This window comes from Convolutriloba macropyga, chromosome 6 (assembly GCF_964194025.1).
Source record: "Convolutriloba macropyga chromosome 6, txConMacr16.3, whole genome shotgun sequence".
NCBI classification, from domain to species: Eukaryota; Metazoa; Xenacoelomorpha; order Acoela; family Convolutidae; genus Convolutriloba; species Convolutriloba macropyga.
This window is the reverse complement of record NC_134473.1, coordinates 71,493,957-71,506,375: the sequence shown is the minus strand read 5'-3', so window position 1 is coordinate 71,506,375 and position 12,419 is coordinate 71,493,957. Positions and strand designations below refer to the sequence as shown.

Here is a 12,419-nt window from a genome sequence, read left to right as displayed (position 1 = left end):
CCTCCCTGAAGAGGCGTAGTCACCAATTATCAACAGGGTTTGCGTAACTATAAATCAGGATTTCTCCTTTTTTGAAAAAAAACCGGTTCTCAGCTAAGCGATTGTTAAAATTTTTAGCAGTTCAAATTGTTATATTATAAAATTCGAGTCCGGTGAAACTTTTGCAAAGATTACATTAACCCAGCAGCCAGCCAGTGCAATCCGGCCGACCGGACATCTCGACAGCCTCAACCAGCTGACTTCATCGTTCCGCCAGTGGAACATCCAAGCCGCAGTCAACATCTACACCAACCCAGCAGCCATCCAGTGCAATCCGGCCAACCGGACATCTCTACAGCCTCAACCAGCCGACTTCATCCATCGTTCCGCCAGTGGAACATCCAAGCCGCAGTCAACATCTACACCAAGCCAGCAGCCAGCCAGTGCAATCCGGCCAACCGGACATCTCTACAGCCTGAACCAGCTGACTTCATCGTTCCGCCAGTGGAACATCCAAGCCGCAGTCAACATCTACACCAACCCAGCAGCCAGCCACTGCAACCCGGCCAACCGGACATCTCTGCAGCCTCAACCAGCCGACTTCATTGTTCCACCAGTGGAACATCCAAGCCGTAGTCGACATCTACACCAACCCAGCAGCCAGCCAGTGCAATCCGGCCAACCGGACATCTCTGCAGCCTCAACCAGCCGACTTCATCGTTCAGCCAGTGGAACATCCAAGCCGTAGTCAACATCTACACCAACCCAGCAGCCAACCAGTGCAATCCGGCCAACCGGACATCTCTGCAGCCTCAACCAGCCGACTTCATTGTTCCACCAGTGGAACATCCAAGCCGTAGTCGACATCTACACCAACCCAGCAGCCAGCCAGTGCAATCCGGCCAACGGGACATCTCTGCAGCCTCAACCAGCCGACTTCATCGTTCAGCCAGTGGAACATCCAAGCCGTAGTCGACATCTACACCACCCCAGCAGCCAGCCAGTGCAATCCGGCCAATCGGACATCTGTGCAGCCGCAACCAGCCGAGTTAATCTTTCTGCCTGTAGAACCAGTCAACAGCAGCCGACCTTCGGTCCCCAAAGGTCACACAAAGTGCCCTAAAGGTCAACCAGAGTGCCCCCCAAGGTCATAAAAGGGCCCCCAACGTCGTCCAAAGGCCCCCCAAGGTCTCCAAAAGTGCCCCAAAGGTCACCAAGAGTGCCCCCCAAGGTCACAAAAAGGCCCCCCAACGTCGCTCAAAGGCCCCCCAAGGTCTCCAAAAGTGTCCCAAAGGTCACCCAGAGTGCCCCAAAGGTCAACCAGAGCTCCCTCCAAGGTCACCAAAAGTGTCCCAAAGGTCAACCAGAGTGCCCCACAAGGTCACACAAAGTGCTTAAAGGTCACCCAAAGTGCCCCCCAAGGTCATCAAAAGTGCCCCAAAGGTCACCAAGAGTGCCCCCCAAGGTCACAAAAAGGCCCCCCAACGTCGCTCAAAGCCCCCTCCCCCCCAAGGTCACCAAAAGTGTCCCAAAGGTCACCCAGAGTGCCCCCAAGGTCACACAAAGCGCCCCAAAGGTCACCCAAAGTGCCCCCCAAGGTCATCAAAAGTGCCCCAAAGGTCACAAACAGTGCCCCCCAAGGTCAAAAAAAGGCCCCCCAACGTCGCTCAAAGGCCCCCCAAGGTCGCCAAAAGTGCCCCAAAGGTCAACCAGAGCTCCCCCCAAGGTCACCAAAAGTGTCCCAAAGGTCACCCAGAGTGCCCCCCAAGGTCACCCAAAGTGCCCCCAAGGTCATCAAAAGTGCCCAAAAGGTCACCAAGAGTGCCCCCCAAGGTCACAAAAAGGCCCCCCAACGTCGCTCAAAGATCCCCAAGGTCACCAAAAGTGTCCCAAAGGTCACCCAGAGTGCCCCCCAAGGTCACACAAAGTGCCCCAAAGGTCACCCGAAGTGCCCCCAAAGGTCACACAAAGTTCCCAAAGGTCAACCAGAGCTCCCCCCAAGGTCAACAAAAGTGCCCCAAAGGTCACCCAGAGTGCCCCCAAAGGTCACCAAAAGTACCCCAAAGATCACCCAGAGTGCCCTCTAAGGTCACACAAAGTGCCCCAAAGGTCACCCAAACTGCCCACAAAGTTCACACAAAGTGCCCAAAAGGTCAACAAGATTACCCCCCAAAGACACAAAGGGCCCCCCAAGGTCACCCAAAGTGCCCCAAAAGGTCACACAGAGTGCCCCAAGGTCACGAAAGGGCCTCCCAACGTCGTCCAAAGTGCCCCCAAAGGTCACACAAAGTGCTCCAAAGGTCAACCAGAGTGCCCCCAAGGTCACAAAAAGGCCCCCCAACGTCGCCCAAAGGCCCCCCCAAGGTCACCGGAAGTGCCCCAAAGGTCACCCAGAGTGCCCCCAAGGTCAACAAAAAGTGCCCACAAAGGTCACACAAAGTGCCCAAAAGGTCACCAAGATTACCCCCCAAGGTCAAAAGGGCCCCCCAAAGTCACCCAAAATACCAACTATGATCACCCAAAGCCCCCCAAAGGTCACCCAGAGTCCACTTAAGGCCATCCAAAGCTCTTCAAAGAGCCCCCGAGTTCACTCAAGTTGATCTCACTCAACCCTCGAAGAAACGCAAGGTGCCCTCCAAGCTCACCCCAAAATTCGCCACAAAATTATCCGTGTGTCCACCAACGTCATCCAAATTGACATATATCAACCCCCTAAGGTCAGCAATTTATCCCCTTAAGCCCCCAATAACATCCTAGATTATTGGATTAAGAATTCTAAATTGACGAACTTACCCCTCAAACAGACCAAAACATATAAAGAGCAACAAAAATGAAGACAACACTAACAAAGAAATCAAAATTCGGAAATAGCAAGCAAAGCATAAATAGCACTGTCAAGCTTTTCCACCAACGCTTTAAAAACGCGCAACTGCTTGAGAGTGAAATAAGGAGGCAAATATCAGACAATCTTGATTCAGAAATAGTTTCTCAGACGTTTCAGGAATTCATCCGAAATCTCGAACAAACAGAAAAAATCGTGGAGGTAATGGCCCAGTCCGAAAGCAGTCAAGTCTTGGAACCTCTTGAAGAGGCAGAAAAGGTAATTACAATGAAAATTGAAATAATGCAAATTGTCAAGCAACACGAAATTTCGATGAGAAAAGAAACCTCCAGAGCAAGTAGCAGATCATCACTTAGAAGTCGAATGTCAGCTGTTTTAAGCACTTCGAGGAAAAATCAGCAAAAAACCACTGGAAGCAGGCATGTTGACAACCAAAACAACACACTCCTTTGTTCGAAAGACACTGCTGAATCCTCAGGAGGAACTAAAATCCAAAACAAAGAAACTGAAACTACAACAACAACGATTGGCAAATACAATTTGCGGAACAGAAGCATACCAAAATTGGGCGCATGCACGGGTGGAGAAGCCGATTTTGACCCACAAACAGCTCTCCCAAGTCAGAACGTCATTTCACAAGAAGATGAATCTGATAACAACGATCTAAGTCATCTAGACGGATCTGGTGATCATAATTGGACAACCGAAAATCCCATTTACATTGTTCCTAATAACCTAAGAAACAACGACGTGCAGCCCAACTACACAGGAAACCCTGAGGGAATATACTTGCCTTCTAGACAGAAAATGCTACAAATTAAGACGCAGAATTGTCTGAATAGTCAGCAACAACGAGAATCCTATAACATATTCCGTCAAAAGACACCAGAACCTTGTCTCCTACCGAAAGAGGGCCGTGGAATCACAGAGGTGGTGGCAAGCTTACAAGAAAGTCAAAACGTTACATGCCAATTAAGAGAAATCTCAACAATATCACACGCCAATAGCAATGCATATCCTCAACAAATCGGTTCAACCCAACTTTCTACATCAATCCCATTACCAACTCCTGACATAAACCAGCATTGTAGCAATTCGCAACCAATCGGCAGCCTCAGCAGCAACCAGGGTTTTTCAATTATGAACCCCGAAGCAAATGGTCCTTTAATTCATCATCGCGTTGCATAAAACATCCTTCCTGCACAAAGCCATACACATTTTCAACCGAGCCACAGCACACAGCATCTTACAAACAAGAAGGAAAAGGAATCGCCCAACTCTCTTGGCGTCGTAAATAATTGGCCTGAAAGTCTTGGCCAAAACCACCAAAAGGCCTCAATAAACCAAAATTACTGCCAAGAGGGTTTCGTACCCCCTGCAACTCAGCAGATGATACATCCACCAGGCCTCCATCAGCAACTGCCAACGACACGTGAACAATATATTCAACCTAATAACTGTACAAACCGTCAACAACCCTCTTCGGAAATTGTAAATGGTCACCAACAACCAATCCACAATGGAAATAATGCTAATCAGCAAACTGCGCGTCCACAATACTCCGACAGCTATCATCATCAGCCATTCTTTCGAATCAACTATCGCTCAGTGAAGCTGCCAGACATACGAATACAAAAGTTCGACGGAGACCCACTGAAGTGGAATGAATGGTCCTGCATGTTTTCCTCAGCTATTCATCAAAACCGTGACATCACTGACAATGAAAGAATGAGCTACCTGCAAACATTGGTGGTTGGACCAGCAAGAGAAGCCACACCGGGATATCTCTGTAACCCCGGATTCTATCATGATGCCTTATCGGAACTTGAAAGACGCTTTGGAAATCCTCAACACGTTGTCGCCGCCCTCACCAGAGAATTCGAACTGTGGCAGAGACCACAAGCAAGCGACCACGCAACATTGATAAGCTACGCTTCTTTCCTGAGAAAACTAGTCCAGACATTTAATGCACATAGTTTTTACGCAGACTTGAATTCTACCTATTTAGTCCGGATCGCCCGAGATAAGCTACCATGGTCATTGAAAATGAAATGGAGTGAACACCTAGTTGACAATAGAAGTCCATTTCCAGGATTGGAAGACCTCTCGATATGGAAGGATAAACAGGCTAGAGCCTGTGAACATCTACAGGACAACAGGTTTTCCAGCAACAAAATGAACAACGGAAATCACGACAAGAACGACCGCAATAGAGGTAAATTTAACCATAAATCTAATTTCAGGCACAAAGAAAGAAACGGAAACCAAAAATTTAGCCAATCGGGCTACAACAAGAACCACCACAACCAAAACCCGAACAATAATAACCGGAACGCAAACGAACATCATCACAACAACGCTAACAGAGCAAAAACATTTGAAAGCAACAACAGTAGTTTTGTTCACAACCATTCAATCCAAAGAAACACGAGTCTCAACAAAACAGAAGTACAAACTGTCCGGTCGATCAAGGAGACCATTACATAGGGAAGTGTCCAAAATTTCTGCAAATGTCACCATCTGAACGTAATGCTGAAGTCAAGAAGAATTTTCTTTGCTACAATTGTCTTAGCTCAACCCATAACGCAAAAACATGTCCATCGAAAGTTTCATGCAGACATTGTTCACGGAAACACCACTCAATGCTACATGACAACAATTACGTCTCACAGCAAAAAACAAACGCTACTCAACACGAATTACCACTATGCGAGTCCTTTGACGAGATCAGCAAAGAAACGAAATCACCAAACTACACGCCAGTTTTTCCCTCGAAAAATTAGAAATCAGCTTCCAATGGTTCCCATTAAACTTTACGGTCCCAACGAAACATGCGAATGTTATGCTTTACTTGACAGCTGCAGCACGATATCTTATGTTTTCGATCCCATGGTAACCAAACTCAATGCAGCAAGAACGAGCCTAGAATCAACTCTGAGCGTTTCGACAGCCTTTGGTGATTCCTCAATGGAAGCCAAACTTGTACAACTTGATTTTGGACCCTTTAACAGCAACAAACCACTGTTTCGCTTGAATTACGTTTATTCAATTAACAATTGGCATTTTGATGATGCCCCCGTTTCAGAACTGAATGATGTTTGCAGCAAACATCCCCATTTGCAACACATCAGTTTTCCCCAACTGGAAAACAATCGCATCTAAGTATTACTTGGAATTGATGCAACACAGTACATCCTCGAAAGAGAGTTTTTACAGGGACCCAAAAACACGCCATTTGCAATCAGAAATCTGTTAGGCTGGACTTTAACTGGTCCAATCAAATTCGGCCATGAGGAACAACAAAGAACCAACTTCCTTTCTCTTAGCTATGAAGCATTCGACAGAGAATTGACGCTCACAACAAATGAAGATCCTCTGGCAGATTATATAACCAGCTTCTGGAAGATAGATTCATCGGGAACGGAAAATGAAAATGAAACGCCTTTGTCAAAAGATGACACCAGAGCACTTAAAATACTGAATGATACCGTGCGTCACACAGGCGAGAGGTACGAGATCGGTCTTCTCTGGAAAGAAAAAGTAAATTTGGAGAACAACTATCCTGTAGCCAAGGCACAAATGCAAAGCCTCGAAAAGAAACTAAGCAAAGATCAGCTGCTGAAAGAGATGTATCAGAAGACACTCGATACAGACATCGAGAAGGGATATGTCAAGCCAGTTATTTTCTCTAGCATCGCCCCTAGCCGCGTATGGTACCTACCACATCACCCAGTCGCCAAACCCAATAAGCCTGGAAAGGTACGGCAAGTTTCAAATGCTGCATCTGTTTTTAAAGGGAATTCTCTGAACAGTAACTTTTTGACAGGCCCAGACCTGATCAACAATCTGGTTGGTCTCCTGCTTCGTTTCAGAGAAAATTCAGTTGCAGTCAGCGCCGATATTGAGGCGATGTTTATGCAAGTAGGTATAATTGAGAAAGACCAGCCTTCAATGAGATTTCTCTGGCCCACCAATCACAGTGTGAAGCAATTCCAGTACACCCGTCTCATTTTTGGCGCTCGATGCTCACCATCAACAGCTATTTTTGTCCTCCAGAAAATGACAGCAGATTTTGCGCCAAACCAAACGATTCAAAATCTTGTTAAAAATAGTTTTTACATGGACGATTTTGTACATTCCTTCGAAACGGTGGAGATTGCACAAGAAGCCGCAATGTCGCTGAAGAAAACCCTCATAAGAGCCGGCTTTAACTTGATAAAGTTTGTCTCCAATGAGCAAACAGCCAAAGACAATGTCAGCGATGGTGAAGAAAATAGCGAGGACTGTCACCGCGTACCTGGTGTTCAATGGAATAAATCAACTGACAAATTTTTCCATCAGAAACCATCAAAATTTGAAACCAACGCAGAGAATCACACTGTTCGAAAACTACTATCTCTAATCGCACGCGTTTTTGACCCGCTAGGGATTATAGCGCCCGTAATCATCACTCTGAAAATTATACTAAAAGAGATATGGAAAGAGGGTCTAGCATGGGATGACAGCCTGCCAAAGGAGAAGATTAAATCAATTCAAACATGGATAGACAATTACCTGTGCTCTCCCCCAATTGAAATCCCTCGCTGCCTAACACTAGACGTAGCGACCAGAAAAGCCTATGAACTACACGTTTTTACGGATGCTTCTCAACTAGCCTATGATGCCGTTGCTTATGCCCGAATTATCTCTGAAAACGGCGTATCATTAGTTTCCTAATGAGCAAAGCCAAAGTTGCTCCAATCAAGCAGCTAAGTATCCCAAAACTCGAACTTCAAGCCGCCGTCCTTGGAACCCGTTTAGCTCACTTCATCAAGAATCACCATACTATAGAGTTCAAAGATACCACATTTTGGTGTGACAGCATGGCTGTCCTGGCTTGGATCAAAAACTCAGAAAAACTTAAAGTTTTCGTGGGCAACCGAGTAAGCGAAATTCAAAGTCAATCGCCAACCAGCAGCTAGAGACATATCAGTGGGAAAAGCAATCCAGCCGATCACGTTTCTCCAGGTATTCTTCCTGCTGACATTAAAGAGCATTGGCTAAGCCCACCAGCATTTTTGTTCAAACCGAAAAAAAGCTGGAGCACTTTTCTCAACACCGAGAAGACAAACACCGCAATGGCGCGACAAACAATTCAACCAGTGGTTGCAGCAAAAAATTTCTCAAAATGGACGAAGTTGCTAAATCCTTGGGCTAAACCCTTGGCAACAGCCCAAGTGTTTCGGTTCATCGAAATCTTGCGAACTAAATCCAAAAGAGCACTCAATATCAACGATGTCGAAAACGCCAGGAACCATCTTATTCAAGTATCTCAGCAGAATTCATTCGGTCCCTCAATCGCTCTCTTGAATAAAAACAAGAATTTGCCATCCAAAGACAAACTTCTGCCGCTCTCACCCTTTCTGAAGGATAATATTTTAAGAGTTGGTGGCAGAACAAAGAGAAGTACTTTGGGATATAACACAAAGCATCCAATTGTCCTTAACGCAAAGGAATCAATCGCCCGACTTTTCCTGGAGAAGTGCCATGAAATCTGCATGCACTTTGGAACAGAGTATGTCAAAAACGTTGTACAGCAAAGTTACTATGTTTTTGGCCTAAGAGACTCTTTGCGAAGCATTTCATACAAGTGCTTTGAATGTAGACGTTTTAAAGGACAAGGTCTTCAGCCACCTATGGCAGATCTGTCTGATGCCCGATTTCCAGAAAACGAATCACCCGTAACCTTCACGAATGTAGGACTTGATTATATTGGGCCCTTCACCGTTATTCAAAGAGGCAAAGAAGAGAAGGCCTATATCTGTCTTTTCAACTGCTTAGTGACTCGAGCAGTACACTTGGAAGTGACAGAAGATCTGACAACATCAGCTTGTATGACAGCCATCCGCAGATTCATTGCTCGACGGGGACAACCACGGCTCTTACTCAGTGATAACGGAAGCAACTTCCTGGGGGCCAGAAAACAAATCAGAAGACAAAATCTGCAGTTGGACCACGACTTTATCAAGAACAACTTGCTGAACCAGTCAGTTGAATGGTGCCTCAACCCTCCATCTGCTCCTCACTTTGGAGGCGTGTGGGAGAGGCTCGTATAGATAGTAAAACGAGCTCTTCTTCTGAACTTGGGTTCTGCCAAATTGACTTGGGACGTCTTCACAACCATTGTCGCAGAAGCAGAATGCTTAGTTAATGCACGCCCCTTGACCCACGTCAGAAGCGACAACGAAGACGAAGATCCACTAACCCCAAATCATTTCCTTATTGGTCGAGCTTTCCCTAACATACCAGCCTGTCTGTTCAATGAGAACCCTTCACTGAAGACGAAAAGTTGGACGCAGATCAGACAACGATTGGAAGCAATATGGAAGAGGCTGGTCCGAGAATACCTGTCTACCCTGAACACCCGAAGGAAGTGGACCAATCCAGAATCAAAGCTGGAAGTCAACGATATTGTTTGGGTACTGGAAGAGTGGACTCCCAGAGGAATTTGGCCCCTAGGACGCGTGACAAGGACGTTCACCGGCCCCGACCAAACTGCTAGATCTTGTGAAGTAAAAACCGCTCTAGCTCTTCTAACCCACCCAGCTGTGAGATTAGCACATGTTTTCCCGAAACCAATCCAACCAGGTTAGGTAAGGCAGGCCCCGAGAATGTTATCGACATCGATAATCTTCTTATTGATTGGCGCTAATTATTTTACAGCAAAATTGTCATAATCCTTGTAAACTAACAAACATTGATTCATAACACAAGAAATTTGAAACCAAAGGGGCACGTGACAACAATGTAATTAAGGTAATTTTGAGGACTAAGGTTTTGAAACATCAAAGAACAGAGTAGAAAAATCCGAAAGAAGGCAAGTCGACGCCCCCCAACCGAGCACCAAACGATCCCCCCAGGAGGCATCGACATTGTCATACGTAAAGCAGTTAACTACAATATTTTGATTTCAAACGGACCTTTCATGTGAAAAAGCTCAAATTCAAAGAAGACTCAATTTTTTGAAAAAAATAGGCGTTAATATATAGATTAGACCTCAAAGCTAAGATGACGTGGAACCTTTTGAATAATATACTGAACTAGACTATCTTGTTACATTGATTTTATTGTAATAAGGGATCAGTTCAAGTGAACAATTTGATAAGAATGATTTTTTTAAAGAGAACTCCCATTTTTGATCTAAAACCAAAACTTAGAACTCATCTTTTCAGCAATCTCAGCAATCGATTTAGTTTTGGAAGGCTTTCTAATGGTACATCATTTAGATTTCACCGCAAAAAAAAACAATACGTCTACCTACCAAAAAAGGGCCGGTATAAATTTACTAACTTACTAACACCCATTTCATGAAGTGTTGCATCAACAGCAACAAGTTTTTTCTGGCAATAACCAATATTGATCAAGCTAGCTACAATAACTTTTTGAATATTTCTGCTAAGTGTAGTTGTCTACGAAAATCATGTGCAACAGTGAGATAGACATCAATGAAGCTAGCTTTTTTTCAGTAAAATGAACAAAAATTGAAAACTATCAGCCAAAAGCTCAAACGAAAAAAAACATTTATCAGAAAACAACTAACTTTTCCCAACAGAAAAAAGTTTCTGAAATCAAACTCTATTCTAAAATCAACCAATTTTTAACAAAGAGTCTCAAGTAAAAGGACCTTGATATTATCTATTTTAAACAACCTCTGTATAAAATTAATTAACTTTTTAATCTCAATTCACATAGTGCCAAAAAGTGGTTAAGTAAATTTTTTGGCTGGGATGAGTCAAGCACGGTCAAAAATTCTTCATTTGATTGACTCAGCTATAGCCAGCTGCCGAACTGTTCTCCACAGCTATATTTTTAATGTTGCTGCTATAAAGAAACATTTCAGATTGAAGAGCTCTTTTTCAACTATTGATTTGTTTTTCTGTAGTTTTACATTTTCTTTGCCATTAACCCTTCACCGTTTTTTAACTTATTTGTTTTCTTCAAGATTTTCATCAGATTATTGTTTCCTTTTTCGATTTGCCGGTTTCTTGGACATACACGCTTTCTTAGTGTTTTTTTCTTTTTGGCATTGAGTGAGGAATCAAATAGATTGACCCACCACAAGCTCATGTTTAACAATTTGTTGGCATGAGAAAACTTGTATTCAAACCGGTATTTTTTTCCTGAGAAATTATGAACAGATTTTTGAAATTATTACTCTTTGTTTGTTTCCGCGTAGTTTGCCTCTTCTGACATTTTTTCGTCTTTAAGCTGAATCATTAACTAAACCAAGACAAAGACAAGCGCTTTGTTCAGAATAATTGTTTTGCGAAGCTTTAAATGCAAAGAATTTTTGGAAAAATGATTATTAGATATCTCTGTGCATCTTTTTAACCTTTCCTTTTCTGAAGTTTACTTTTAATATCAAATATCTTTTTATATAAGTAGCTTTGAATTACTCCCTATGAATTGTTTGGTCTCAAATCCAGAGATTATGTATTGATCGTTGCTTCCAAGTTGTTTTGCTTTGAGTTTCTGATAACTACTTAAGAATTTATTGCAATTCTATTGGTAATTAAGAAAACGCAAGTAATTTTTCATGAAAAAAATTATCAAGAAGAGAAATTTTTCTTCAGTAAGTAGAAAAATCAACTATTAAAATTCTTCGGAAAAATCAATGAGCATATACAGAAGTTGTTTTTTTGATTAGTTGTTTTTAAGCAAAGTTGTAATTGACCAGTTTTTAGGAAGCTACTTCAAAAAAAATGATTCAGTTTTTTTTTCAATCAGAGGCCTAGTGTTCAATTCCTTTGTTGTTGAAGTCTTTTCTTCATCTATTAGGGGTCCATTTGCTTGATATTATTATTTATTATTCCAATTTTTCAGAATCCCATTGAGATCAAGGTGAAAAACTATTAACAGTCAAGTGAAGAAATAAGATACAAGATATTCTATCTATAACAAAAGTAATACCGGAAATGTCTTCGATAAAATAAACTTTTCTCAATAATTCTCAAAATTTGATTTTCATACCTCAAAAAAGAACCTGATGCCAAATCCAAGTCTCTTTTATTTACCTTTTGATAGTATAAACTTTAACACAAATTTCCTTAAAAAATTCACAGGATCTATACATCACATTGGATTTGATTTATAGTATAGTCAAGAAGTTTTCAAAACTTTGACGATATCGGGAAAAAATCGTATATGGAAAACTATTTTTTTAAAATTTTTTTATTTATTTTTATTACTTTAAATTCAAAAATGAGGTCAAAGTCATTTAATAAAATGACCAATAGTCCTCTTATAAATCTAAAAATCGGAAAATGAAATGAGCACTGTCCGTAGAAAAACAGCGCGCAAATCAATTCGATATTCGAATTTCGCGGAAAAAAAACAGGCCGAAATGTTATCACAATCCCTGTGATAGATAGTGCTTGCGCAATTATCCTCACATAAGATCAAAAAGATTATTGCAATGAGCAGTATTTCCAAGAGTTATGAAAAAAAGGCTAAATTGTCTAATTCGGCGTTAGTTTAGATCAAAAATTTAATGTTTTCACATTAAAAGTTAAAAGATCAAAAGTTAAATGTTTTCACATAACTTAGCAAAATATTGATA

At 42.6% G+C, this 12,419-nt stretch overlaps 2 protein-coding genes across 2 annotated transcripts in view; one reads left to right on the top strand and one right to left on the bottom strand.

The window, feature by feature from the left end:
• The window catches only part of LOC142340586 (glutathione synthetase-like), a 494,803-nt gene that overhangs the window by 17,332 nt on the left and 465,052 nt on the right, over positions 1-12,419 (top strand). The window lies entirely within an intron of this gene.
• LOC142341396 (protocadherin Fat 4-like) overlaps positions 1-12,419 on the bottom strand; it is a 180,395-nt gene that overhangs the window by 133,851 nt on the left and 34,125 nt on the right. The gene's annotated exons all lie outside the window — the stretch shown is intronic.